The sequence below is a fragment of the Microtus oregoni genome, unplaced genomic scaffold (assembly GCF_018167655.1).
Source record: "Microtus oregoni isolate MIOR12 unplaced genomic scaffold, Mior012 000029F_ref0000214, whole genome shotgun sequence".
Classification (NCBI taxonomy): Eukaryota; Metazoa; Chordata; class Mammalia; order Rodentia; family Cricetidae; genus Microtus; species Microtus oregoni.
In genome coordinates, this window is record NW_024543088.1 from 6910567 (window position 1) to 6931855 (window position 21289).

The window sequence follows — 21289 nt, forward strand, 5'->3', positions numbered from 1 at the left end:
TACAGGGGTGTGCCTCCACAGTTTAGCCTGTCAAACGCTTTAAGTGCAATCAGTGTGGTAAAGTTTTCTTCTTCTTGGTAGTCTTTATACAAGAGTAAACGTTTGGTGGAAAAGAGTTCTATTAAGGCCTTTGCATATCACAGTACTCTGAGGTCTTCAGAAGATTCCTACTAAAGGGACTGTAATTGTAAATGTTTTTGAAATATCTTCATCCAATACACATTTACTTACATAAGACTGAGAAGAAAACAAGTCTACAAGTATCATAACTGTTCAAGCATTATAAAGTCTCTATTTTGTTCACACCTGCAAAATTATATGGACAGAAGTCCTATGAATTCACTGATAAGGTAACTATTTTTGATTTTGCACTTTTCTTCAATTATATAAATACAGCTATCTCTAGAAATTAGCTGACTTTGGGATATAACCAGGCTACCTTAATGATAAACAATTATATTTTTACTTATTATAAGAGAAAACTCATGCCACAGGAATGGAAAGTCCAAGTTCCACTGTGTCCTATGGGAATCACCCAGATAGCAAGCACCTGGTCTACCCCAGTTTTTTCTCCTGGGCTCCAGGAAGCCATGCCTTAACTAGATTCCACTTCTTTAAGATGATTGGTTAACAAAGCTTCCCCTATCACTTATCCAGATGTAAAATTTGGTAGATGGGTATGAGTGCCTCTTCTGTGTCTGTGATGAATCATAATGTCTAAGTCACTTAATAAAAGCGTTTAATGTGACTCTGGGTTCCAGACGGTTACATGATTACTTTGACAGTGTTGTCACAAGAAGTCTCAGACATGACACCTACACCGGGAAGTGAAGGACTCATATACTTAGCCTGTATCATGAACCAGGTATAGGATCTTGAAATGGTGGGTGAATGTATACTCTCAGTAAAAAACCCATGACATTTCTTCCAGTATGACAATATGTTCTAAATTTTCCCAAATGATGCCACTAATTGAAAATGATTAATTTCTGTAACTTCAAATCTACATTCTTGCTTTTTATTGCATGAACCAAATCATCATTGAGAAAAACTGTGGAAATAAGCCTTTAATACCTCAACACCTGGGTTACAGGAATGCATGCTTAGAGGAGGAAAATATTCATGAGCGAAGAATTGTTTAAAGATTTTATTTAATTTTAATCATGTTATTTTAGTGTGCCTTGGTTTGGGAAAATAAATATTCATGCTTGCTCCCAGGAAGGTTAGACCATTGGGTATTCCTGTTGCCGGCAGGACTACAGAAACTTCTGAAAAACCTAACCTTCATCCTGATGATGAACTTGTCCTAAATTCTTGTCTATGTCTTTGCCCTGTTTTTATGTTAAAGACATTATTTTTTATCATCTTAACATCAGATAATAGGGAAGAACTCATGAAAGAGAAAAACCTTTGTGTAAATAATATGGTAAAGACTTTAGACATCATTTAGAGGTCTTTATTGTCCAGAAATTCTTTATATATTTTTCATCATGAAGGTTAGTCATTTACTCTCTTCACTCAAGTCTGATGGTGGACATTTCTCCATTACAATTTCTGGTTAGTGAGAGATATTAAAGTGTTCTATACATTTATCAAATCCTTTCAATGAAGTTTATTTTGTGCTCTTTGTTTTCTCTCTGTGATTTTTGTACATCTCCCACTGTGCTTTCACTAAGTGATAGGTATTTTTCTGCTTAAATATATAGAATGAGATGTCCATAATCTAAGTGAAACATTTTTTAATGTTCAATAGTGTATATTCATTCCTTTTAAGTAATGCTGTCTGCGAAAGGGTGATGAAATTTTTTCCTGCATTTGTTTTTCATCTTTTCACAAATTCCCATGAGATGCCATTTGCTATCCAGTCTAGCTTGTATGTCATTAATTAGTTATTAATAGATCTGAACTCATAATCATCATGGGCCAGTCTCTTGAATATAAGTACAAGGGTACATGTTAGACCCCAACATTTGCTGTTTCGTCTACATATCTTATCAAAATTAATGTTAAAATGCATAATAGGATAGATTATAACAAACATTACCTCATATGTGTATCCACAGCATCATTTTCATCAAACTGGTAGAGATATGAAATATTGGATAATCAGTAATCTATTGAATATTTTAAAGTATAGCTTGATGTCCTGTGGATATGTATACATTATGTGAAGCTCTATGCATCTTCCTGTCCCCATTAGTTATCCATTTTTCACTTCATCATGTAGTGCTTTCTTCTAAGGGAATTATCCGGAGATGCCAGGTAATGAAACATCAATGAGATTTATTTGAAAAAAGTTTCTGTTATATGTAAGTGTGATGTAATTATGGAATTTTAGCCCTGACACATATGTGAAGACCATAAGACAAGTTTTTGGGGTGGACTCTTGGCTTTCCTCATATGGTAATCAAGATTAGGTTACCAGGCTTGCACACCGCACACATTTCCCACTAAGGCAGTACCCTGATTAATTGAAACATTCTATCAGAAAATTATTCCCATTTTTAAGATTGTAAACATGATTTAATTGAAGAAAAGAGGAATGACAACAACTTAAATAATAAAGCATATGTTCACGGAAACTGATAAACTGCTATCTCTTTTGTTTTTCCCTTTATTGTAGAATGTGTTATCCTTAGGACTCAATACTTGTTGGTCACATTTTGTCAGAACCTCAGTGAATACCATAGTATTTCTCAGTACAGAAAGGTTTTTGCTGCTGTTTGATGACTTGAGTTTGTCATTGATTATACTGAGTATAAAGTGGAGGTAAAAGTGGAGGCCATCAGAGGGTATCTGATCCCCTTTCACTGGAGTTAAAGAGAATTGTGAGCGATTTTGTGGATTCTGGAAATCAAAGTCAGGCCCTGTGGATGAGCAACCAGTGTTCTCATCTGCTGAGCCATCTATTCAGCCTAGTGAACATGTCATTATAGCAGTAAGGTGTGAATGGGTGATCCTAAGTTCTTCTTTGCCCCACCTCTTATGACCCAAAAGAAATACAATATGGGCAGCATCAGAAACCAACTTAGAAATATGCACAAGGATGTCTTTGAGCCTAAATCTCCATAAAACAATGGAACAGTACAAAATTTTTCAGGAGAGACTGAAAATATAAGTGTTTAAAAAGTGACAGACTCGGGGGCTGGAGAGATGGCTCAGTGGTTAAGAGCACTGACTGCTCTTCCAAAGGTCCTGAGTTCAATTCCCAGCAACCACATGGTGGCTCACAACCATATGTAATGAGATCTGGTGCCCTCTTCTGGCCTGCAGGCATATATGCAGGCAGAATACGGTATACACAATAAATAAATAAATTAATTAATTAAAAAAAGTGACAGACTCTTAATGAAATCACAAACCTGAGTTTAGCCCAAAGTTGGCAAATAGCAATCAGATACCCCAAGTATAGAGGGCAGGTGGAGCCCTGCTTTAGTTTATGCCTCCTTTATGGAGATAAAGGGAATTTACAGGCCTGAAGAATGACTTTTCTGAATGTGAATGTGTCTGCTTCCCTGATGACTGTAAAACTTTTAATTAGGAGACTTGAATGGTGGTGACTTCAAATGATGCACAGATTTTCAAAAAATTCTGATACTTAAAAAGAAGTCACTGTAAGGAGTGGACAATCAGGCATTTATAGAGAGAGAGAGAGCTGTGGAGTATTGAATTGTTAGGGAGAAACCATTGCCCATTAAAACCCAATCAAATAGGCAGAGGCAATGCTTGGGCTGTACCTGAGCACAGACTCCCTCCTACTGTGCTCTCTGTATCCACTCCACTGTGGTGAAAGGCATTTAGATCATATAAAGATTTGGATATTAAGAATAGTGCTGCTATGACCATAGTTGATCATGTATCCTTGTGGTATGATTGAGAATACATTAGGTATGTACCCAATAGTGATAATGCTGGATCTTGAGAGTAGATTGATTCCCAATTTTCTGATCAACCACCATATTGATTTCAAGTTGACTACACAATTATGCACTTCCACCAGCAATGGAGGAATGTCCCACTTACTCCACATCTTCTCCAACAAAAGCTGTCCTCAGCGTTTTTGATCTTATTTACTCTAACAGGTGTACGATGGTATCTCTAATGACTAAGTATGTTGATCAATTTCTCAAAGTCTTTGCCAATTAAGAGTCTTCACTTGGGAACTCTCTGTCATTATCCTTTCCTATCTTTTTTTAATTGGATTATTAGGTATTTTATGGCTAGATTTTTGAGTTATATATTTGATTTTTAGTTTTTAAATTTTTCTTAATTTGAATTTTGATAATCAAATATATATATATATATATATATATATATATATATATATAATATTTAGTGTGTGCATGAATTTCTGGTTGTTCCAAACCTCACTTGATAGTTTAGACTGTCCTAGGACATAAGTGAGGTCTACACACATTGTCTCCAGAATGTATGCATAATACATGCGCACAGCACATCTGGATAACATGTTTTTTTATTGGCTTAATGAGAATGAGTGTCTGAGCCCGGTTAGTTTAGGAAGCCAGAGCATAGACTCTGGTCCTAATTCAAGTCACAAAATGGCTCCCATCAAACACAATACTTCTTCCATAACGTCTACTCTTTTCAACTATTTAAACGAAAGTTTTTCTTTATCATTGAGTCAATTATAACTAATCAAGGGACTAGCACATAGTTCTGAATTTATTCAAAAGATAGTAAAACACAGGCTTACAGAGATCAGTGCTCTTATAATGTAGTTAACTGCAATGCTCTTTTTATTCATCCCATCTTTCTTATGCCTGACTAAATGAAGCTGGAGCAATCTAAGTCAAACATGGTGGCACAGACATGTAGTCATGGGACTAAGAAAGTGGAGGCAGGAACTTCAGGATTTTTAAGTTATCTCAGATGGGAATGGTGAATAGGGTGTGGAGGGAGGCCCAGAGTTCCAAGGAAGACTGTGATTCGCTGAGATCAATGTTCAGAGTGTTTCCTGTGGGGCTAGAATTTCAGAGTCATTAATTACACCAGCAAAGGTCTGATGAGGTATTTGCACCAAGGGTTTTCTAATTTTGATAGTTTCCTACCCAAGAAAGCCTAGGTCACTGTGGGGTCAGATTATTTTGTTCTTTAGTGACTGGAGTTTTCATTTAAGTGGGAGAATTTGACTCAGGCAGGGATGAGCTAACTAACTGAGTATCCAATGGAACATGTTCAGCCCTGGAACTATATATACACAACCAACAGAAATGGCCTCAGCAGGTTTTATACATGTATTTGCACACACTTTGTCACACATGCTTACCAAGGAGGAAATTGGAAGGAATTAATTTATGAACCGGTGAAAAGAGAACAAAAAAGAATGAAAATGATATATTTTAAGTAAAATGTATAAAAATAAATTTTAAATAAAAAAAGCCGCTGTAGAGACAACTTATCAGCTAAGAACACTATCTGTTGTTAAAAAGGAAAAGGATCCATTGCAGGAAACCATGGTAGCTAACCATCTCCCTTAACTCCAGTCCAAGGGATCTGATGACCTTTTATGGCCTCTTAGGTTGTGCACAGAAAATGGCAGGCAAAACCCACATACAATAAACATAATGAAGCCTTCAGACAGACAGAGGGCAGGTCTGGATAAACTGAACTCCTGGTTCTTCAAGGAGGCAACTGTGACTTTAAAATCTAGCTAGCCCTCTCAGAGGAAATGGCAGCCTTGATCTAACATTTGAGGAGCTCAGCATGGCTGTTCATTTAATAACAGCATTCACAGTGGGGATTGGGGAATTTTCTTTGGTTTTTCTCTGTTTTTGTGTTATTTCCTTTTCATATGTGTGAGGATTGTGGCAATGGTACATCTTTGAAATGTTGTACTGATTCTCCTCAGTGCAGATCATAATGTATGATCTAAAAGATAGATTTGCTCTTTCACTGTCTGTCCCAGCTTGCTCAGGTATCAGCAACCTGATGCTCTCCTACACTCATGGCCATCCCAGCCGTCCAAAAATCAAAAAAAAAAAAAAAAAAAACAAAACATGGTGCTGCTCGCTTGATACGTTTAAAAATTATACTCTTCATTTAACTCTAAACATTTCTAAACATTTTTTTCATTCTAATACTAGGGACCTATTTCTTCACCTGTATAGTTGTCTTCTTATTAAGTGTTATTTACCTTACAGGTATAGATAAAATATATCTGCAGAATAGCTGTCTCTTTGCTTCTTCTACAATATCGATCTCAGTACAGACCAAAATAGTAATAACCTGATAGATCTAACACTTTTGCCTCTTAAGAATGATTCTTATAAGAATCAAGAGATCAGTTTAGATCCAACAACATTGTCACAACTAAAAATAAACTCAACTAAGTATTATTTGTTTGTAATTTGTTTTTCTACCTGCCTAATTCTTTTGTGGGGGAGAGGAACTTTCCCTGTCTCCCTGGCCTGGTTTGCCTTTTTCTAATCTGCCAAAACTGTGCACTTAAACATTTCTAGTGTGCACTTAAGAGATGAAGTTTCTTATTTGAGATTCCTTAACTTCCTATTCTTCCATTAACATGTATTTATTCCACCAGGTTTATAAACATTTTAGGAGTTAGAGATTGCTAGGCAGCTTCCTTGCCACAGCTGTGCACCTTGCCCTCCAGCTCTCTCTGCAGCTCTCACCCAAGGAATCCCTATGGCATTCTCCTGACACAGACTGCTCCAAGGCTGCCTGCAGGCCTCACAGAGTCTGATGCAGTCTGCTCTTCCCTGGTCTCCATGGGTTTCCACTATGCTCCAGCCTTCAAGACAAGACCTACAACTTCTCCCCTTATCAGCAGGAAGCAACTATGAGAGAACTTCACATCTTATGTCACCTTTTACTGTATTAAACTCTATGCCCCAGAGACCGGATGGCCTTTAAAAATATTCTATTACTAAATGTCTATATTCTGCCCATGAAACTGTAGTGTATATGTTATCGGACACTCTCATTATGTATTTTTGACAACTGATCTCCTTTCATAATCTTGCTATGAATGTTTTGATACAGTTGGTAATGCCCTGTCATAGATAAAATGGATTATTATTTTCTTAATCACAAACTTTACTTATCAGGTTTATTTCAACTGCAACCACGGTCCCACAGATGCATACCAAGTAATCTCTGCTTAAAAATTCTTTTCAAAGTACATTCTAATAATCAATGACAAATAAACAAAGTAACATTCTAAACTAACAATCCTTTCTTTAATAACTCAATTCTGCAACGTTTAGATACACTTAACTACAGCATGTCATAATAACTATGAATTTTTATATTAGTGCTATGTTTTACCACTGTTGCTAGATCCGAGCAAGTCTGGCTGGCGGGGCGGGACAGGGCCCGCAGCCTATGGTGTGCATGGCCGAGTTGCCTATCTGCCCAGTGGTAGCTGTAATGGGGACTCTCACACTGGGGCCCCAAGTACTAAAAAACAGCGGGGCGCCTGGCAGCTGGGCCGTGAGCGTGAGCATGCTGCGTATTTAGGACCCAGGCAGAGGGCTGTGAGATTTGGGTGTGCAGTTCTCTCAAACTGAAATTCAGGCTACATCCCGGGCTGCTCAGGGGCGGGGGCAAAAAAGCCCAACGTTGGTGTGCCAAGTGTATCGGTGTAAATGAAGGCAGACAGAAATTATAAGAATATTTTCAGCTTTAATTAGGAAAAAACTCCCAGAACGCGTGGTTCCAGTGGAGAACAGGAAAGCAGAAGAGAAGGTGGGGAGCACGCCCGCAATCTTTATAAGTAAAAAATATCCTCGGGGGACCCCGCCCTACAAGCAAGGTGACTGGCTGGGTATCCCCTACACAAAGTATTGGCACAGGGTGGGGTTATTGAGCATTCCCTGTGAGAGGATGGTCCCTTGGTATCTCCTTGTAGGCTGAAAATTTTTATAAGTAGGCACTATGAAGGCAATTTTTTCTGTCCTTTTCTTGTAAAGGTATAGTGAAGAAGTAATCCTTTAAATCAATGAGAGGCCACCCTTTTGGTAATAGAGAAGGCAGAGGAATTCCAGACTTTAGAGGACTCTTTGGTTGAATTACCTTGTTGACAGCTCTAAGATCTGTCACCATTCACCATTTTCCAGATTTATTTTCACAACAAATACAGAAGAATTCCCAAGGCTTATAGATTCTTCAATATGGTGAACAATAAGTTGCTTCTATGCCAGCTGTTCAAAAACCTGCAGTTTGTCTTCTGTTAGAAGCCATTGTTTAATTCATATTGGTTTCTCAGTTAACCATTTTTAATGCAGGCCTGTTAGTCCATTTGAAAGTTTGCTAGATGCTTTGTGTTCTTGTTCAGTCTAAATGGTTGGTCACTTTTGTTTATATCTCATAATATCTTCCCCAGAAACATGAGTTTTGGGGACTGCAAGAATGTTAATCTGGGTATTCCATTGCTGCAATGGGTCATTACTCCATAAATTCACTACAATATTAGCTACATATGGCCTCAGCCTTCCTTTCTGTCCTTCTGGCCTAATGTATTCAACACATCTCATGATTTGTTTCACTTGAGATAGGGGTCTAATTACTAGTAATTGAATATATGCCTCTTGAAGAGACCAATTCAGGTGCCAAGATTCTGGAGTAATAATACTCATGTCCACACCCATGTCTATTAATCCCTCAATCACAACTTTATCTATACACACTCTTAGCTTTGGTTTCTGATCATTGATAGAAGTCTGCCAGAATATACGTTTCCTATTTCGTTCTGAAGTTTATGATTCATGTACAATGTCTATTCCATCACTCAAAACAATGTTTTTTTCCCCCTTAGGCACTGCGTTTTTTAATTTTCCTGGTGAGGCATGTTCTCCACACTGACTGAGAATGGTTGAACCATGTGGATCATGGGGGCCTGTGACATTGTCCCAATGTTAGTTTTTGCCATACCTCTTACACACATCAGAAGGCTGAGTCCACCTATTCTTGCCATTCCTAAAGGTGACATTGCTCCTGGGAATTCCTTGTCTACAATCCTGTTTCAGATGTCTCATTCTACCACAACTTAAAAAAAATGGAATTTTGGTGTCTCCTTATACCAGTGGAAATTGCTTCTCCTACCCAAGTTTCAGTACTGTAGTCATGTGTCTCAACATTCATTGTTTGCAAGATCCAGTTATCTATTGATATTGATCTGACCTTTAAAGGCCCAAGGATCCTTTTACATTTTAAGTTGGCATTTTCTTCTTTCTTTCTTTCTTTCTTTCTTTCTTTCTTTCTGTTTTGTCTCTTCGAGACAGGGTTTCTCTGTAGCTTTGAAGCCTGTGCTGGAATTAGCTCTCGTAGACCAGGCTGGTCTCAAACTCACAGAGATCTGCCTGCCTCTGCCACCCAAGTGCTGAGATTTAAGGCGTGTGCCGCCACCACCCAGATCTAAATTGGCATTTTCAAAAGTCAAAAATTTAATAAGTACACATGTAGCTTCTGGGTCTGTACTCCTTTGTTAATCTTTGTAAAAAGTCGCTAAAGGGTTCTGGCAGTGTTTAACACTTATATATAATTCAATTCTCTTTTCTCTTTCCTAAATTGTGTCCCAAGTATTTAATGCTGCTGTGCTACATTGGGACTAGGTGTGTTTGTTGTAGAGAGCCTGGTCCTGAGATTCAGAATGATGTCCCTCACCAAGAATTTGATCTTGGGAAGTCACAATCCTTCTGCTTTTCTCTGTTGTTCTAAAGTTTTAACCTTTTCTCTCTATTAAAGATTTATTTATTTATTATATATACAACATTCTGCCTCCATGTATGCCCACATGCCAGAGGAGGGTGCCAGATCTCAGTATAGATGGTTGTGAGCCACCATATGGTTGCTGGGAATTGAACTCAGGACCTCTGGAAGAGCATCCAGTGCTCTTAACCGCTGAGCCATCTCTCCAGCCCCCCCCCCCTTATCTCTATTAACCCTTCAGAAGCAGCTGGGATCCATCTTCTAGGACCACTGAGATTAATTGAAGCCACCTGTGTGGGATGGCCTTATTGCCTTAAGCCCGTGTTTTCACAATTTTCCTTATTTATAGAATGCAGTCTATAAACTAGTATTGCTTATGTAATGCCTTTTTTTATCTTTCATACAATGAGGTCTTCATGTTTATTCTTTGACTACTTTAGGGACTTGTTGCTAGATGGTCTTTCTGAGAAGAGCACTGTATAGGCAGTTATAACTCTGGAAAAGTCGTCCCAGAGTCTGACATGTACTGATGAGGCTAAATCCTGTCTTTGTACCTTCTGTCCCTGATCATCAGTTTCAATTAATTCCTTATTTTTTCCTGAATCTTCTAACCGCTTCCTTTTTTTAATGTCTGGATCTAATTTCCAGTGTTCTGTTCTAATGGCTCACTGAGAATTCCAACATACAAAATTTTCCCAGTAAAGATAACATCTCATCTTTGAACATAAATTTGATGACATGCATATGACCTTTCTGGAGAGACACCCTATCTGCCATTCTATCACAACTGTTCAACAGATTATAATTATTATATTCAGCAACACTAATTCTCTGAGGCAATGTCTCAGCACCTTCTGGATTGTTATATTATTGGCGCATTTTTGTAGATTACCCAGTTATAGTCAATTGGAGCATGTGTAATAACAAATACCAGCCAGCAGGTGTCACCATTGCAGCCATGTGGCTGAGAGACGCAAGCAGCAGAAAATCCCTAATTGGACGGCATGCATTAGATACTGGAAAATATGATTTCTTTAACAAATTAAGAGTAGCTATTAAAGTGATCAAAGCAATTCAGACCTTTGGTGACCAGGATAAAGAAAAAACACAGAGCCTTCCATCAGTGTGAATCACAGACTGTGTGCTCTCTGGGGATCACTGGATGGAGAGGCAGTGACATGAGGAGAGCCACACTGCATTCCCGGGACACACAGGGCCCATCAGTGTTCGTGAAGCAGGAGCCACCGGCTGGTGACATGGGTGGGGAGAGTCAGTGCCCAATGTACTATGTGGCTGGCAAAATGGGAGTGCCTCAGGGTCCTCAAAATAGAGTTGACCAGTCCCCTCAACCCATGATGGGGCACCAGATGCAACTGAATGTGTAAACAGGGGAAAACACAGAGTCAAATGATCCCAAGCTACTCCAAAAGTTGCTAATATTGTCCTGTACTGCAAGGGGGAAACTCATGGAACAGGAATGGGAAGGCCAACCTCAAGAGGATGTGCAGCATTGGAATGAGAAAGACAGAGAGAGAGAGAGAGAGAGAGAGAGAGAGAGAGAGAGAGAGAGAGCGCGTTGGGTAGGTGGGCAGGCAGTTTTGTCTGAGTACCCAAAAAGTCACGGCACAACCTCATCCAACCTCTTAAAAATCATTGTCTGAAGGAGATTCCCTATCAGATAAGTGTCTTGACTGGCCACCAAGTAGGAAATCCAGAATCACGATAAAGAATTGAACTTATCATGAAACCAAAATAAAATTGTTACTCAAAAAAGAAATTTTAGGTAAAATTTTATAACCCTGGGTAGCAGGACTGTTATTTTCCATGTTTTTGATGTACAGCCTGAAAGAGAAGGCTTGAGTAATACTTGGTGTGCTCTAATACAAATCTCTAGTTTTTGCATAGTTTTTTAAAACATGTCCATAAAGCTGTTTAAAATTTTTAATATGACCCTTTTTAGATTATCATTGCATCATTTCTACCATCCCCTTCCTACTTCCAAGCCCATGTATGACAGTTATTCCAAAATGGGCCTTGACTAGCCAATGAGAAGAAAAAGAGACAGTAGATCGAGTTTTCTAAAGCAGTCCAACATTTTATTGGTGAGTGGCAATGCCAAGGCACTTGTATAAGATTGGAAATTCATTATTCACACATTACAAAATGTTATGATCATAGTACAGAAAGGGAGGACAAAAAAGAGGTTGAGTGTTTCCCAGTTTTGTGTGACATTATGATTATTACAGACAAATAAGTCAATCAAATCAAATTAATGATTTAATCATTACTATGTGATCTATAAATGTCCCACATGGGCATTTATTAGGCTCCACAGACCAGGCTTCTTGACCAGGACACTGGCATGTCACCACTGAAATGTTAGGTCTGCCTCCAGGACAGAAAAGAAATGCTATTCTCTTAGCCAAGGGCCTTTTTCTCTTAAGAGACATTCATTACTACTATTAACTTTCCTCCTTCTAAGGCCAGAAGAATCCCATAGGTTCAGAGATCAGAGCTCCCAAAACACTTTCAGCCAGGCGGTGGTGGCGAATGCCTTTAATCCCAGAACTCAGGAGGCAGAGGCAGGCGGATCTCTGTGAGTTTGAGACCAGCCTGGTCTACAAGAGCTAGTTCCAGGACAGGCTCCAAAACCACAGAGAAACCCTGTCTCGAAAAACCAAAAAATAAAAAAATAAAATAAAATAAATATAAAAAAAAAAACCAAAACACTTTCAGAATCTTTGGCCTCTGGCAAGGATGAAATCACTAAGAGTTGCAGTGACACTTTACATTTGGTCTGGAAATCAACTGGTTACTTTTCTTTGGAGTGTTTTATCCTAAACAACCTAGTCAATTTCCAGCTCCATTTCTTAGCCCACTTCTCTCTGCATAGGTAACCATAAATGCCATTATCTGCTTAGAGCAATGATTGATCTGGCTTAATCCAGTTGACTTTGAGGTATCTGATGGCATTATTTTTATAAGGCATCAAAAGAACTAAAAAGCTGTCTATTAGATGTGTCTTTTGATCTCTAGAGTTGGTCTTCTGAGTGATGAATGGACAATCAGGTTTCACACACTATCATAGCTTTTCATCAGCCAAAAGTCAGCATGATGTCCTTCACATGTGGCTTCTATGTAGGGACAGTAGAGCTACTTAGCATCATGTAATTTAGGAGTTAAAATAATTATGTGCCTGTCTTCCTTGGCTATAGGCAGGTGTTCAGTGAGCAAAAGTCTGACGTCTCACATCTGAGCCACAATTACTTGCAATGAGGAAATTATTAGTGATATTGGTTGTCTAAATAACAGACCATGTACACTTATATCTAATGTCTGTTGAGTGTGATCCCTTGGGCTGTGATCAGTTCTAGTTTTTGATTGAACTTTTCTGCTGGTGTTGAAGACTATGAAGGTGGCCAAAGTTAGTTTTCTCTTCTGTGTTGTCAAAGCCAGTTGAGCAACTAGATCTCATGGGTCACTTGGGCTTGAAAGGAACCTCAGACTTTTCTAGATTTCTCTTGTCAGGTGTCCATCCATATGACAATAACCAAAGGCTTTGTTTTATGAACTGCTACTTCCTCTGAAGTGTTGAGTAAACATTTCCCACAATGACCCTCCTTTCTATATATTGGATAATGTTTCAAGTTCATTCTTTGAGTGGTATCACGATGTCCTATATGAAAAAGACAACAAGTGATAAATAGTCTCATTTTCATGGACCTCAATGACCTTATGTGGAAAAGGGAGAAATACTCATCGTTTTAATTCCTCTAAACGCAGTAGGATAGACTCCAAACATTATTATTAAAAACCCAGAATATCAGCTATACACCAGTTTTATACTTTTAACTTCTGTACAATATTTCAAAAGCCAGAAATAACTCAGCAAATGTTTGTTTGACATACATTTTATTCGGTCATTGATACAGATGATATCTGACCTTACCAATTTTAATACAATATGTGGCCTCTAAGTCTCACCCTTTTATGTACCTTAAATAACTTACCCAGTCCTTCATAACTTGTCAAACCTTTCTGGTCTCTTTATTCTGGTACCATCCAGTCATTATTAATTTAAGAAATTTAAGATCTTTTGCTAAGGCCAATTCTATTTTTAGATTCATCTAACAATTTCTTTTATGTACTAGTTACTTTCTTTATTGAGATACACAGACTTTTGTTTGAGGTAGAAAACATATCTACTTCTTTATTCCTGAAATACAAGGTCTGGCTATTAGTTACACCTATTGACAATAACCTTGAGAGAGCAGAACTCTCTGATCTAAATCTAGGTGGGACCATTGATTGACGTAGAAACATAATAACTTTGAAGGAACTAGAGGTAAGTTCCAACTCGCTGACCTTCTGTCAACTTGGAAATAGGCTCACATTTTTTGTCCTCCACAATTTCTTCCTGTTAAGTTGGGATCATAGCCTGGCATTTATCCCAGCCAAACTGGCCTGGGAGATGCATTGCTCTTGACTTCAAATTCCAGCATGTCAGGTCCTGACCCCCTCCCTGAGGGGGGCGTTTAGGATCACTTCCACAGGGTATGTAAGTGGCCACCCAGAGGATAAACAAGTGGTTTTCAGGTCTGCATCGGCTCCCTTCTTTTCTGTGTCCCCGCCATGGGCTTAGCCACCCGAGAGTATCGTACTTAATAAAACGATGGGAATTTTGATTTGGTTTTGATTAGATTTCTTGTGCCGGTGGTGCTGCCCTTTTCTTATTATTTTTTTTCTTAACACTGCCTTCTTATTAACTTTAATAAAGCCTATACTTCTGCAACAGTACAGATGTTTGCATCTGCCTCATGTGAACACTGTTCCATTTCCCAGACTTACCCATCTTCAGAACATGTATTCCAACTATGCAAGTCCTTGTGTTTGGCACTTGGGTGGAAAAAAGATTAAACCCATCAGTGACTGCTGACCTTTGTAATCACAGGGTTAAGAGATAAAGCACCGGGCTCTGTGTTTCTGAGCCAAGTTCCTTTCAAGTGAGCTCATCAGCAGTTAATACTTTGTGCTCTGCCTACTTTTATGTTCATAAATCTCCTAATTAAAGGAGTGGAGGATCACCAGGGTTGGGAATGCCCACTTTGAATTGGTCTATAGTGTGTCTTGTTAGTATTCAGTTGTATCAAAATCTAAATTTGTCTTATCAAACATGTCAAATTCAATTCATTGGAAATTTCAAACTTTTCTTAGACAAATTATAACAATTTTCTAGTCATTAGCATCTTATAGTGAACTAAAACATTAACAGGTCAATACCATAACACAATGAAACAGGACAATACCATAATACAATTTGTCAAATCATGATTGTCTTAAATCCATCCTAAACAAAGGGTTTTTATAATAGGTGAGGGTCCAAATGCAATGCTTCTTTTAAGCATATGTCTCAGTATCTGAGTAGCAGCAAAACCCTTAGGCTACTCTCCTCATACCTGATGAGGGGCTCTCGTCACTACTTGTAATATGTCTTTTTTTCCCCTCAGGTGAAAATTGAGGTCTCAGTTCTCAGGTTCTTTCACCATTTCAACCACAGACTTAATACTTCATTGGCAATCTCAGTTCTTCGTCCAGAAGTAAAAATAGTCAAGTGTTCAGTCTGTGTTTCTGCTCTAGTTCCAAAGTAAACAGGACTCACTACTTCTGGGAGTTTGTGTAGCAATTTTATCAAAAATCTAGGAATCACCAGTCATCACCAAGATCTTTCACTTGTCAGATTGCAGTATGGTGTTGTGAGTCAGGAACACTGGTTCCAGTATCCCTTTCCTTGGCCTGCAGCATGGTGATATGAGGAGGTTGTGACCATGGGTTCAGGAATCTCTTTCTGCTTCTCTTGTGGAGTCATCAGAAGGTGCGATATCATCAGTCTGGTACACCTGTGTTGGAGGCATCTAACTAAATGTTCTGGAAGCAATCTTGCTTGATACATATCCTGTGAGAAAACACAGACATACCCTCAACCGCATATTAACACAGGATTTGGTCCCTTTCATAATCCAGTGCAAGAGTTTCTCCACCTTTCTATAGCAAAGGTTCCCTTTGTGCCATCATGCCAAAATCTGCCCACAGCAAACTGCTATTGGACATCCATACTCAAGAAGTTTAGTGTAAAAAGTACAGGATTCAAGGCATTGTGTGGCATTTGAGGGTATAATTCTCCTGCTTTTATTTTTTCAAGTTGTCCTTTCTAGGAGCCATGGGCACATTCTGCAATTCCTTATCCTTGAGGATTATAAGAAATACCTGTCTTAAATTTGATATTCCATTGGGAACAAAATTGCTAAACTGCTTTACTAATATATCCAGACCAATTATCCATCATTATAATTTGTGGGGTTCCCATACATGAGAAGCCTTTTAAGCAATGAATTATTACTTGTTTAGTGGCTTCTCCAGTTTGTGGAGTGGCCATCAAGAATCTGAGTATGTATCAATTGTCACATGCACATTGCTTAATTTTCCAAACTCTGCAATGTTAGTAACAATCATTTGCCATGAATGATTAGGAAGCAGTCTGCAGTGATTTACTTCCAGATGAGGTACAGGTAAATACTGTGAGCACATATCACATTGCTTAATAATTTTGCAGACAGCTTCTCTTGTTCATCTAAATTGTTTTCTTAAATTTATACTGTTTTGATGATGTAGAGCATGTGATTCCTGAGCTAGCTCCACCAGAGATACAGCAATTATTTTTGTAAGATTATCAACTGAAGCAGCACATTCAGCTAATGGACCGGGAATATTAGAATGCATTCTGCTATAACCTACAAAGCATGGCAATCTACATTGTTGTATGGCATTTTGAATTTGCTGGACTAGCATCTTAACTTGTTTATTGCTAGCTCCAATATAAGGAACAGTCCCTAGGACCTGGACAGCATTAAATATATATCAGCAGTTAGTATATTGATTAAATGCCTTTTGTTGCAAAAAGTTGAAACACTAAAGATACAGCTCACAGCTCAACTATTTGAGTTGAGGTCAGTTGTCTTTGTTCTACATGTTCTTCACCATTAACCACATATGCAGCTCTTTCATTGGAAGAAACATCTGCAAAAATTAGAGTAGCATCCTTTAAAGGATCTTTTTGCTAAAACTTTAGGGATAATAAAGGAATGTAGTTGCATGAATTGTAGCAACGGATCAATTGGTAAAAGATTATTAACCTGGCTTTCAAACCAAGCAAATACGGTTATCCATTAATCACTGTATTGAAATAACCAGTCAATGTGTTGCTTAGCATGAGGAACATTGATCATATCGAGTTTCTTACCAAAATATTTCCCAGATTCCATCCTGCCTTTCTGTGCTGAGCAAGATACTGCATCAAACTAAGGGTTTAATGCCTTAACTGATGAAACAGGAAGGTGCAACCATAGAAATAGACTATTTGGCCATAACACTGCTGTAGGGGTAAGTTTTGTAGGCGATATACATATTTGCCAAGGCTGATCATAATTAATATAATGTACTTGCTGTTTCTGTATACCTTACTCTACCTGGGAAAGTACCTGTCTGGCAACTTTTGCAAGTTGTCTAGTGGAATTTGGATCACTGTTCCCTTTAAGAATTTCACGTAGTGTTTCATGGTCTCCCCTGGAATATTTTAAATAAAGTTTTTACCATTGTATTTTTATTTAAAGTTTTAAACTATCTCTGTAATCCAAACTGCAAGTCTGCCTTGCTGACAGGCTTAACTTGCTCATTTATATTTTCACAGACACTTGACTAGCCTGAAGCTGTGGTTTCCTGAGACTACTTCTTTGCAAGGCTGTCTGACTTGGAACTGGGAATTGGTCTTGATGTTGGATCATATGGTGGGGCACAAGTCATGCTCCCTCTCCACTGCTTGGCTGTACTGCCTGGATCCTTGGGAACAGGCAGCCGGTCACTCATTGTCTGCTCTGCCTGGGCACAGACTGTGCTTTTTATTGTAGTGCCCTAGTTGCAGGGACCCCAAGAAGACCACAAGAGACACAGACTCACAGAAATGCAAAAGCAAGGTTTAATCCTGTAGTACAAATCGTGATAGGGACCTTGTCTAGCACAAGGATGCAGCAGTGGTTGGAAGAGGATCTCATCGTTCTTAGGCAGGGTTTGTAAAGGCAAAAAACTCACAAATCTATTGTTATGAGCTTAAGGGGTGTACAGGTGACTCTCTGATTGGCTCCAGTCTAGGGAACTTCCCACTCTGCTGACAGCCACCTTGGGACTTAGCACAAAATAGAGTTGGTTTTGTCCCTTCATTTATGCTCAGCAGTCCCATTAGAGGCTAATGTTAGAGGCGGACTGACAAATTTACAGGCTCGCAGGTGGCCACCATTACAGTTGCTCTGAGACCTCCATGTGAGAACACAAGTTTAGGCAGGCATAGCCATGCCATTTTAGCTCTAGCTTTCAATATACATCCAAGCGACAGGACACATAATGAATCCTATTTCTTTGTTCCATATTTACAAATATTTACAGTTTTACTCCTGATTTTATGCCCTGCCTTTCTTTTTCCTTTTTTATGTCTAGTATTTATTTCTGAGTGCTCAGTCTTTACCTTTCCACATATGGCGCAATTTTCTTGTGGGATCCCTCACATACTCTCTTGTACTCCCGGCCCCACTTCTGTGCATTTGGGGGTTCACCAATTAGTCCCACTTTCACTGGGGACCATTCTTTTCGGATCAACGGTATTTTAAGCAGTTGGAAATTAAATGCGGATGAATTTTCAGTGCTCACAAAAATTGCCTCCTGATATTACCCTATATGTTTCTCCATTTTATTATTTTCATTCACATCTTCATATTCTTTACTATATTTCTTTTTTTTTTTCGAGACAGGGTTTCTCTGTGGTTTTGGAGCCTGTCCTGGAACTAGCTCTTGTAGACAAGGCTGGTCTCGAACTCACAGAGATCCGCCTGCTTCTGCCTCCCGAGTGCTGGGATTAAAGGCTTGCACCACCACTGCCCGGCTCTTTACTATATTTCTAATCCCCATGCCCTTTCCCTGGCCAGAGATATTTTCGTTGAGACTTCTCCTTGACACCTATGGAGTGGCATACAGCAAAAGCAGGAGGTTTCATAGAAGCTTCTAAATTCAATACACCTCCATTTCTTACCCTTAGTTGTGTGTGTGTGTGTGTGTGTGTGTGTGTGTGTGTGTGTGTGAAAAGACACCCCTTAGAGGAATCAGTTACCAGATCTCCTATCCAGAGAGAAATCAGCTCTTAGGAAGGAAACTAAGCTTCACCAAACACTACTAGAATTTTCTCATGGTTGAAAGCAACTTCGTAAATTTTCTGGGACTTTAGTTCCAAAAGGAAAATGTGGACTTCATTGTGCATAATTTACAGCTAATCAAGTTTGCTCACCTGTGCATCTTATCTTATATGGAAGTCAGGTTAGTCTCTAACAGAAGTCTCTCATTTCAGAACCAGGATCCTGAGGTAGATGTTCTATCCTCAGGGCAGACTGAGGTTGGATCTCTCTAGATGTGCACAGCAGAGGTGTCTAGCTGAGATGATCCAGCCTCACAAACTACTCTAGCCAGGACTTGAGACAAGCCATATTCATTATACATAGACTGCAAAAAAATGACATAGCTGCCTATCCCATGACTTAGCAATTAAACCATTTTTTTTCTTTCAGGATTCCCTAAAAATATCATTGCCATCAGACAGCAGGAAATTTAAGAAGAATATGACACCCACATTCCCAAGAGATGGTGTTGTTGATTTTTGGTTATCCAACAGATTATGTATTTTGTAGATATGAGACTGTAAAACGGTAGATTATTGAATCTCCTCTGAAAAAGGGATGACATAGATATTATAAGTTAAAAGGTCGATTATTGAACCTCATTTAAAAATCAACTATTAGTTTTAAATGTTTTACATTGGATTGGATTTTTGTATTGTATACAAATTTTGTATATTTATAGAAATTTGAGATTAATTTTGTTAAAATATACTGTGTGCACGTAATGCCCAGATCTGCAATGTTTCCCCAAAAACCAACAAGGAGACTGAGTCCCATATATAAAAGCAAAAAGAGTTTATTTTATGCAAGTTTACAAACTCAGTCTCTTCACATGTCCAACGTATTGGAATAAAGGGAGAGCCCAACCTTAGTTAGAGTTGGGTTTTTATAGTAGTAAAGGTGGGAGTAGGGTTTTCTGAGGTTCAGGACCTCTGATTGGATGATATTTGTCTAGGGGTGTCCTGGTGAATGTGCTGACAGGTGATCCTGTCTATAATGGTTGGAACATTAAGCATTTCCTTTGGATGGTCTGTTCTTGGGTGGTGCTCAGGTAATCTCGGTGGTTCTTCCTGGAACCACATATTGCTTCAGGGTCAACTACTGAGTGAGATTCAGGCCTCCATTAAACTTATCGATGGCTGATTCTTACTTGGGTAGGTGATACTTCTTTTGGCTTGTCTGTTTCTATTTAGCTTATTCTGGGCTGGCTCCTACACATATATTTCTAATTTTGTTCAAGGTATTGTACTTACCAATGGAATGCATCCCTAGTCCTTGAACATTATTATTACCAACTGTTTAAGATAATAAGGAAATGCAGTTTAATAATTAGTCACCTATCATAATTGAACTTGTAGTCACATTAGTTATTTTTCAAGGTCACACAGAGATATAATTTAGATGGACAGGGCATTTTCAAACACTCCAGGGATCTAGAGAATATGATACTTACAATGATTTAATTGCCTAGGTTGTTCTTTTTTATGAAAATGAAACCTGTCTGCTCCTGTCAGCACCAATGTACTTTATAGAAAATAATGGACAGTGAAGAAACACCACATGGAATCTACTCTCTTTGGGTCAAATTGTAAACCTCTGGGCAAGAAAATGTCCTTGTCTCGACTGCTGATAATATACTGTCCTAATTGGACAAGCAGGACACAAAAGAAAATGACTACCAAGCATGGTCAAGACAAGGAGAAAAAGCCCTTTAGAATATCCTGCTTTACAGAATCATCTGTGGAGGCCTGTAGGCCTAAGATGGATGCCCCAATGTTTCAAAGGAACTTTGGGTGACTGTTCTGGCAGTGAACTGTTTTTGTCATTACTCACATTTTTTTGAAGTCACATCCTGTACTTTCTGCTTACTCAGTTAATATTATTTCCTTCTTTGTCTCTGAGGGAGTTGAAGATTAGATAGTTATAGCAATAGTTTATCAGATGCAGAAAGCAAGTTATGATAGAATACAAATTATGTATAAGATTTTGGACTTACCAAGATAAACAGATATGGAGTATTTTCTCTATTTTATTTCTAATGCTAATGGATTCGACATTGTTGATGTATTTATTGACTGTACATATTACATATACTTATTGTAATTCTTGTTATAGTTGTTCTTATATTAGTTATAGACTTCTTTTTTATTTTAGAAAAAGGCAGAAATATAGTGGTATTTTATTTGTATTCGAATAAATTCTAAAAATCCTGGATGCAAGATCACCATTTTGGACTGAGGTAGAGGTAAGAGCCATTGGTTGCCTGCTTTACATTTCTGACCTTCAGCTTGAACCCCAATTACTTTCTCTGAGTTTTATTAATCATGTTT

At 38.4% G+C, this 21289-nt stretch overlaps 1 pseudogene; it reads left to right on the forward strand.

Annotated features, from left to right (window-relative positions):
* LOC121464649 overlaps window positions 1-21289 on the forward strand; it is a 237874-nt pseudogene that overhangs the window by 192235 nt on the left and 24350 nt on the right.